The sequence below is a fragment of the Bison bison genome, unplaced genomic scaffold (assembly GCF_000754665.1).
Source record: "Bison bison bison isolate TAMUID 2011002044 unplaced genomic scaffold, Bison_UMD1.0 scf7180017845702, whole genome shotgun sequence".
Taxonomy (NCBI): domain Eukaryota; kingdom Metazoa; phylum Chordata; class Mammalia; order Artiodactyla; family Bovidae; genus Bison; species Bison bison.
Window position 1 is genome coordinate 121,931 of NW_011476275.1, and position 7,772 is coordinate 129,702.

Consider the following 7,772-nt stretch of genomic DNA (forward strand, 5'->3'; position numbering starts at 1 on the left):
CAGGATCCAAGTAAAGCATATAAAACTCAGTAGCCATCAGAGGGCGTTCGGTGTGCGTCAGGACGAAGGAGGCCGGCAGTCTTCTCCCGCGGGACCAAGAAGAAAATACCAGGCGGGTTGCAGCTGTCGTATTTAAATGTGCTGGGGAGCTGAGAGGACCAAGGACCAAGTGGATTGGCTTCCAGAAGTGGGAAACTGAGCCTCCGCGGGCTCCAGCCCCGTCTTGCGGGGGCCTCGCCAGCCACCATCCCGACTGTACCCAAACACGCGGCGGAGCGGCGGAGTCGGCTACGCATGCTCCGTTCTGGGAAAGCGACGCGGCACACGCGCAGGGTCCCGCATGCTGGCGGTGGTACCCAGGGCGGGCCGCGTATAAGGAAGACGGGCACCTGCGGCAGTCCCACAGCTCTCAGGACCAAGTTCCCACCGGAGGAAAGAGGTCTGCTCCGAACACATAGCTGATCTTGCTCTGAAGAGACTCGACAGAGTCTGCAGCAAGGCAGCAGGAGTTGGCAGTGGGAGGCTTAAGGGCACGAAGGTGCGGAAATGCATGTGCCACGCTTTCCGGGATGAGGAGAGGGCCTGCTGAGCCTTCGCTGGAAGCCTGGGAGGAGAGGGATGGGAGGTCGGATGCGCCTTCCTAACTCTGGGGTCCAGCCCAACCTAGCTCGACTCTGATGGAGTTGACCTGGAGAACACCTCGTGCACTTGATCTGGTAAAAGAGGGAACTAGAGACCTTCTAGTAGTCGTGGCCTCTGGCTCTTATTTATACAACGCCGGAAGGTGACAGTAACAATTGGGGGGAAAGACCCAGGGATGATCCAGATAGTGGAGTCAGCAGGAAAGGACTTTATGTTAAGTGTGTTCAATAGTAGACTTGAAACTGAGAGTTTTAATAGAGAATGCTACTGCTAAGTCGCTAACAGAGAATAGGACTTTATAAAACAAATCGAATAAATATACTGTGTATTGGCCAGGATTTTCCAGAGAAGCAGAACCAATAGAAGGTGTATGTAAACAAAAAGTTTGTTTTAAGGATGGGGCTCATGACCTCAGGGAGGCTGCAAGTTCAAAAACTCCAGGGTGGGCTGTGTTGGGGAGGAAGAAATTTTCCTCTACCCTTTTGGCTAGCCTAAGAATTAAATTGACATGTGACAGATTAACAGGAGAAAATCAAACAGAAGTGTAATACCATGTCTACATGGGAGAGACCCAGGAGAGCTGAGTAACTCATTGAAGTGGCTGAAGCCCTCACCTTAAATACCATCCTCAGCCAAAGAGAAAAACAGGTTGTTGAAGGCAGGGACAGTCAGTTAAGGGGGAGTGATCAGTAATGCAGATTTAAGTCACTGAGTTCTCCACCAGTATGAGTTTCTAGATATTTGGTCATCCCAAATGGAGATTGCCTTTATACATGTAAATGTTTCTTACAAAAGGTCAACTCCTTACTTGGTTTTCAGAGCCCTTCCCATGTATGCTGTTTCTCAGAAAATAACCAGCTTGAAACAACTAATATGCCAAAGAGACATATTTTAGGGTGGCAAATTCTGCTCCCCTACAGCCAGAAGGCTAGAGACCCAGGAAAAGCTGATGCTACAGTTAAAGTCCAAAGACTGCTGCAGAATTCCCTCTTGTTTGGAGGAAATCAGTCTTTTGGTCTATTCAGACCTTCAACTGATTAGATGAGACCCACCCACATTATGGAGAGCAGCCTGCTTCACTCCAATTTCACCAATTTAAATGTCAGTCCTGGGACTTCCCTGGTGGTCCAGTGGTTAAGAATCCACCTTGCAACGTAGGGGATTTAGGCTCTATTCCTTGGAGGGGGAACTAAGAGCCCACATGCCACAGAGCAACTGAGCCACAACCAGAGAGTCTGTGCACTGCAACAAACAGCCCTGGTGCTGGTGCAACCCCAAATAAATAAATAAATATTAAAAAACGTCAATCTCATCCAAAAATATCCACACGGAAACATCCAGAATAGTATCTGACCACATATTGGAGTACTGTGGCTCAGTCAAGTTAATACACCCAGTTAGCCATTGTATTCAGAAAGTAAAAAATAAAATATCCAAAATTAAGAACTCATTTGGATGAATTAGGAGCAAAAGACACTATGAGCATAGGTAGAGACAGGACAGTATAAAATAGCCCAAAGGAAACTTAGAATAAAAACAATAGAAAAAAATTAATCAGAGCATCAGGGCCTGTGAGATTCAGTCAAATGGTCTAACTTTACATGAGATTGGAGTGCCATAGGGAAGAAAGAGGGGTTAAATAAATACTTGAAGATGTAATATTTTTCAAAATTCATAAATGATAACCCACAGATCCATGGATCGCAGAAAATCCTTAGCAGGATAAGTGCAAAGAATGTCATCCCAGCTGGTGATAATGCAATTGAGATGCTGAAAGCCGAAACGATGGTCTTAGTGAGACGGAGCAGGACAGTATGGTCTTTGCTCCCACCCCACCCCCCGCCACCGCATCGTCTCCCATGCATCAACCTAACAGAGAACTGTGCCCAAGCTGGGCGCAGACCCTGAGACCCCCTCCCTCGCCCGACTTTAAAAGTGCTTTGTTATAGAGATCAGATTTGTAGCTGCCAAGGGAGAGGGGGTTGGGAGAGGGAAGGATTGGGAGTTTGGGATTAGCACATGCAAACTATTATATATAGAATAGATAAATAACAAGGTCCTACTGTAGAGCACAGGGAACTATATTCAATACCAAATATATGTGTGTGTTTGTGTATATATCTGAATATTTGAATATATATATATATATCTGAATCATCACATTGTAAATCAACTGTACTTCAACAAAATAAATGTTTTAAAATGCTTTGCTGAAACCCTTTAGGGAGTTCAGTTTTTGAGGAGGATCCGCCTGTTTGCCCTTCTTGGCCCTGCTATAAAACTGTTTGTTTCAAACTCTGACGTTTAGGTTTGCTTGGCCTCCAGGTGTGCTGGGTATGTGGGCTTGCCTTTGGTAACATTGGGGTAAATATGGAAGAATATTTACAGTGTAAAACAACAGCAGCAGCGTCTTGTGGGGTTTATAACATATGCCTATAAATAAGAACTAAGATAACAGAAGTGCGCTGGGGAGTGTCAACTGAAAAAAAAAAATGTGTGACCCAAAATTTGAGAAAGGGAAAGAAGAAAGTGAAAAAGCTGGCTTAAAGCTCAACATTCATGAAACTAAGATCATGGCATCCGGTCCCATCACTTCATGGCAAATAGATGGGGAAACAGTGGAAACAGTAGCAGACTTTATTTGTTGGGGGGGGGCCTCCAAAATCACTGCAGATGGTGATTGCAGCCATGAAATTAAAAGATGCTTACTCCTTGGAAGGAAAGGTATGACCAACCTAGACAGCATATTAAAAAAACAGAGACATTACTTTGCCAACAAAGGTTCGTCTAGTCAAGGCTATGGTTTTTCCAGTGGTCATGTATGGATGTGAGAGTTGGACTATAAAGAAAGCTGAGCGCCCAAGAATTGATGCTTTTGAACTGTGGTGTTGGAGAAGTGTTGAGAGTCCCTTGGACTGCAAGAAGATCCAACCAGTCCATCCTAAAGGAGAACAGTCCTGGGTGTTCTTTGGAAGGACTGATGTTGAAGCTGAAACTCCAATACTTTGGCCACCTGATGCAAAGAGCTGACTCATTTGAAAAGACTCTGACGCTGGGAAAGATTGAGGGCAGGAGGAGAAGGGGACAACAGAGGATGAAATAGTTGTATGGCATCACTGACTCAATGGACAGGAGTTTGGGTAGGCTCCAGGAGTTGGTGATGGACAGGGAGGCCTGGCATGCTGCAGTTCCTGGGGTTGCAAAGAGTGGGACATGACTGAGTGACTGAACTGAAATGAACTGAACTGAAAAGTTGAGAATGATGTTTTGTTTGTTGGAATTTCTGAGGATTTCAAGGCCAGAGAACAGCTTCTCAGAGGAGCCAGGACATGTAGGACTTTTTTGTGACAAAGACAAGGTAGTCAGAACTTGAAAAAATTATTGTTAATTAAAGAGGACCAGTTATCTCAAGGAATTTGGTGCTTTTCTCTGTATGGGAAGATGCGAGTCTGGGCTCACTGCAATCATTCCTTCCATAGGCACCTCATCTTCCAGGGCCAATATCCTGTTCTTTTCTGTCGCGAGTCCCCTCAGGGTGCACTGCTGGGGCAGTTGCAGTAGCTAAGGGCTTGGCAGTGGGCATGAGTTTGTCTCTATCCTGAGTTCCTTCAGGGCTCACCTTTGGGGGTGGTGGCAGTGGCTGAGGGCTGTAACATCCTTTGTTTACTGATACAGCAGCAACATTTTTCATTCACAGGAGGAAGGAAATGAAGTTATGGTCTGCAGGGTTCTTGAGCTGTTCAGGATATGGTGATAGTAGCAATTCGGACATGACAGAGTGACTTCACTTTCACTTTTCCTTTTCATGCATTGGAGAAGGAAATGGCAACCCACTTCAGTGTTCTTGCCTGGAGAATCCCAGGGACGGGGGAGCCTGGTGGGCTGCCGTCTATGGGGTCACACAGAGTCGGACACGACTGAAGCGACTTAGCAGCAGCAGCATAACAAGTGCATATTGTGATAATCATATAAGAAATATACCTATAAAGGAGAAAAGGAAATATGAAAAATGTTCCATAATTCTGAAAGAATGTGGAAAGAGAAAAAACAGTTGGGAGAAATAAAAGCAAAGGGAAAAGTGGTAGCCTTGACCTGTTAGGTTTTGGCCCAGCCTATCAACACCCAGTGTTGTGGCCAGAGCAGCCCTGTGGGTCCTATTAGGGTGGCAGTAACCAGCAGCAGTGTGCGCTGTGCCTGACTGCCCAGTCGTGTCTGACTCTCTGCGATCCCATGGACTGTAGCCTGCCAGGCTCCTCTGTCTATGGGGATTTTCCGGACCAGAATAGTGGACTGGGTTGCCATGCCCTCCTCCAGGAGATCTTCCCAACCCAGAAATTGAACCCAGGTCTCCCGCACTGCAGGCAGATTCTTTACCAGCTGAGCCCCAGGGAAGCCCAGCAGCAGCGATGACCCACAGGGAGCTTTGAAAGGACCAATTGTACTACTCACAAGTCCTGGACTTACCAGGAGCCCCTGAAAGCACAGTGTGGGGTTTTGAGGGGAGGCAGTGGGCACTGGCCTGGGGTTCTGCTTTTATGGGGTCGAGGGTGAGGACCTAGGGTCCCCTAGGGTTTGGTGGGATGCTTTTTACTTGTTACTTTGGCTTCCCTGGTAGCTCAGTTCGTAAAGAATCCACCTGCAATGCAGGAGACCCAGGTTCGATCCCTTGGTCGGGAAGATCTGCTGGAGAAGGATAGGCTACCCACTCCAGTATTCTTGGGCTTCCCTGGTGGCTCAGCTGGTAAAGAATTCGCCTGAAAAGCGGGAGACCTGGGTTTGATCCCTGGTAGGGAAGATACCCTGGAGAAGGGAAAGTCTACCCACTCCAGTATTCTTGGGCTTCCCTGGTGGCTCAGCTGGTAAAGAATCCACCTGCAATGCAGGAGACCTGGGTGAATAGCTACTCTGAGTTTCTTTGGCAAGCTGATTATGTGGGGTGGAGAAAATAAGGGCAGAATACTCACTGGGGAGGTGAGGGCTTGGGGTCACATTTCCCTGATTTCTTCCCAGCTCCGCCTTCCCAAGGGGGGAGGCCTTCATGCCTGATGGGTACATCTTATCTGCGAGGCTGATCTTACTGAGAATATGAAGAACAAAACATTTTCTAGGACTCTGGAGATTCCACCCTCTTCCCATCTTTCTTCATCTGCTTTGTTTTCTTGTCAACACCCACTGTTTACAGAATGCATGATTTCCTGCCATGTGTCCCTGTGCCCCACTTCTTCTGCTCACATTCAGCTAACTGCCTGTTCTGACACCACAACTCACTACTCACTTTTTGTGTGTAGACCTGGATTGTGTGAGCTGCTAGTAATACATCATTTGGCAGTGTGTAACCCTTTGTCTCAGGAACGTATAACCCTGCCTTGACTTTTAACAGGTGGAAGAGTCCTCAGAGCTTTCTGAAAGACTGTCACCCCGATTGTAATCCTCGGGTCAGCTCCACTAAACTTCTCTTGTCTTAGAAAGACTGTTGATTGATTTTCCGTGGACAAGAGGACCCTGGGAGGTAGGGCTGGGGGCTCACCCTCACAGCGTGGCCCAGGTCATCCCTGCCCTCCCCTGACCTGTCTCCCCTCCTGTGGACCCAAGGGTTCCTCCTACAGGGACCACAGCTCTTAGCAGGCTCCAGGGAGGAGGGCCGGTCCAGTTGAGGGCAAGTGGACCATGGAGGAACCCGAGTCACAGATCTGAGACCCCACTGGAGAAAGAGTGAGGCCACCTTCCCAGGGTTACTCAGGTGCCAGCCAGTGAAGCGAGCTGGGAGGTCTGCTCCCGGTCGGGGGTGGGGGGTGGGGGCTTTGCAAGGAGAGCTTGGGTGCAGCAGGATATGTGTCAGGGTCCAGCCCCGGTTGGATCCAGGGATTCCCTCAGGATGACGGCGTTGGCGATTAAGAGATAGCAAAGGCTGAGAGATTTATTAGATGCTCAATAATAACTGGTTTACGCGGGAAATCAATAAAGTTCGTGACAGCAAACCTGCTCTAACCACGGAGGCCGCAGGCGCCCTCTCAAATAGCGGAAGGTGCCCCACCTTAGGCACCTTCTCGATTGGGTCTTAGAAGCCCAGGCAAATAAGTCGTCGCAGAGGACCCCCGCGCTCCAAATTATTTTGGCATGAAGGAAGAACAGAAGAGAAAAGGAGGAAAAGGAAACAAGAAAGAACGACACGGGGAGGCCAAGCTTCGGTGAGCAAGGCCTGTAGCTTTATTTTCAACAGGGGCTTTTATACCCTAAGTTGCACACAGAGGATAATAGGGGGTGTGAAATCATGCAAAGTCAGCAGTCTTTGATCCTTATCGAAACCAAGGTTTCTTTTCTGCAAACTTATTGTATACAGAGGGTTTAGGTGATTTACATCATCTTCTGGCCAGAAGTCCTGTTAACATTTTATGACTCTGATAAAGGTTTGTCAACCATAAGACTTATTTTCTCTAAGAGTAATTATTTTAAACTTTGGCGCCATCCTCTGAAGGTGTTAGATAAAGTTGCATTCCTACAGGGCAGAGGTGCAGTGGGTTTACAACAAAGGAAAGAATTTATTACCTTAAGGGTCTAAAGTTGTTAACACCAAGGCCACTACTTATTTTTTCTACATACCAACTATATTAATTATACACTTCCAAGGATACAATACAGGGGATGTGGAAACTTGGCAGCAAGCATTGGCTCAACAATGAAATCTACTAGTTCTATTCTGACAATTTCTAACTCTCCAAGAGGCTCTATACTATTTGAATATCGTAAGCTTCCCGTGCCTCTAGCGGCTGGGAGACTAAACAATCGTATGCATAGCTGTAGGAGTCCGGGTAAACCTGTCAGGCAAGTTAGAGAGCCATCTGAGGGATTTGTGAAATAAAATACTCTTGTCACGCCCAGGAACTTTATTAACTGGAGCTGTAAGTTAACTCTTTTTCAGAGAGAGAGATGGTGGTGGGGGACAGCCCCCTGTAAAGTCAGAGGTGTAGGTGAGAGCACAAAGCAGTAAAGTAGGCAGACTCTGGTTTTGGGGTAGACACTCAGGCAGGCCCAGAGGGGCACCCCTCGAGTTCTGGCTTGCCTTACCCACCAGAACTCTCCCACATAACCTTGTTATGGGTGGGGACTCCTGTGCTGGCTCCCGGCAGATA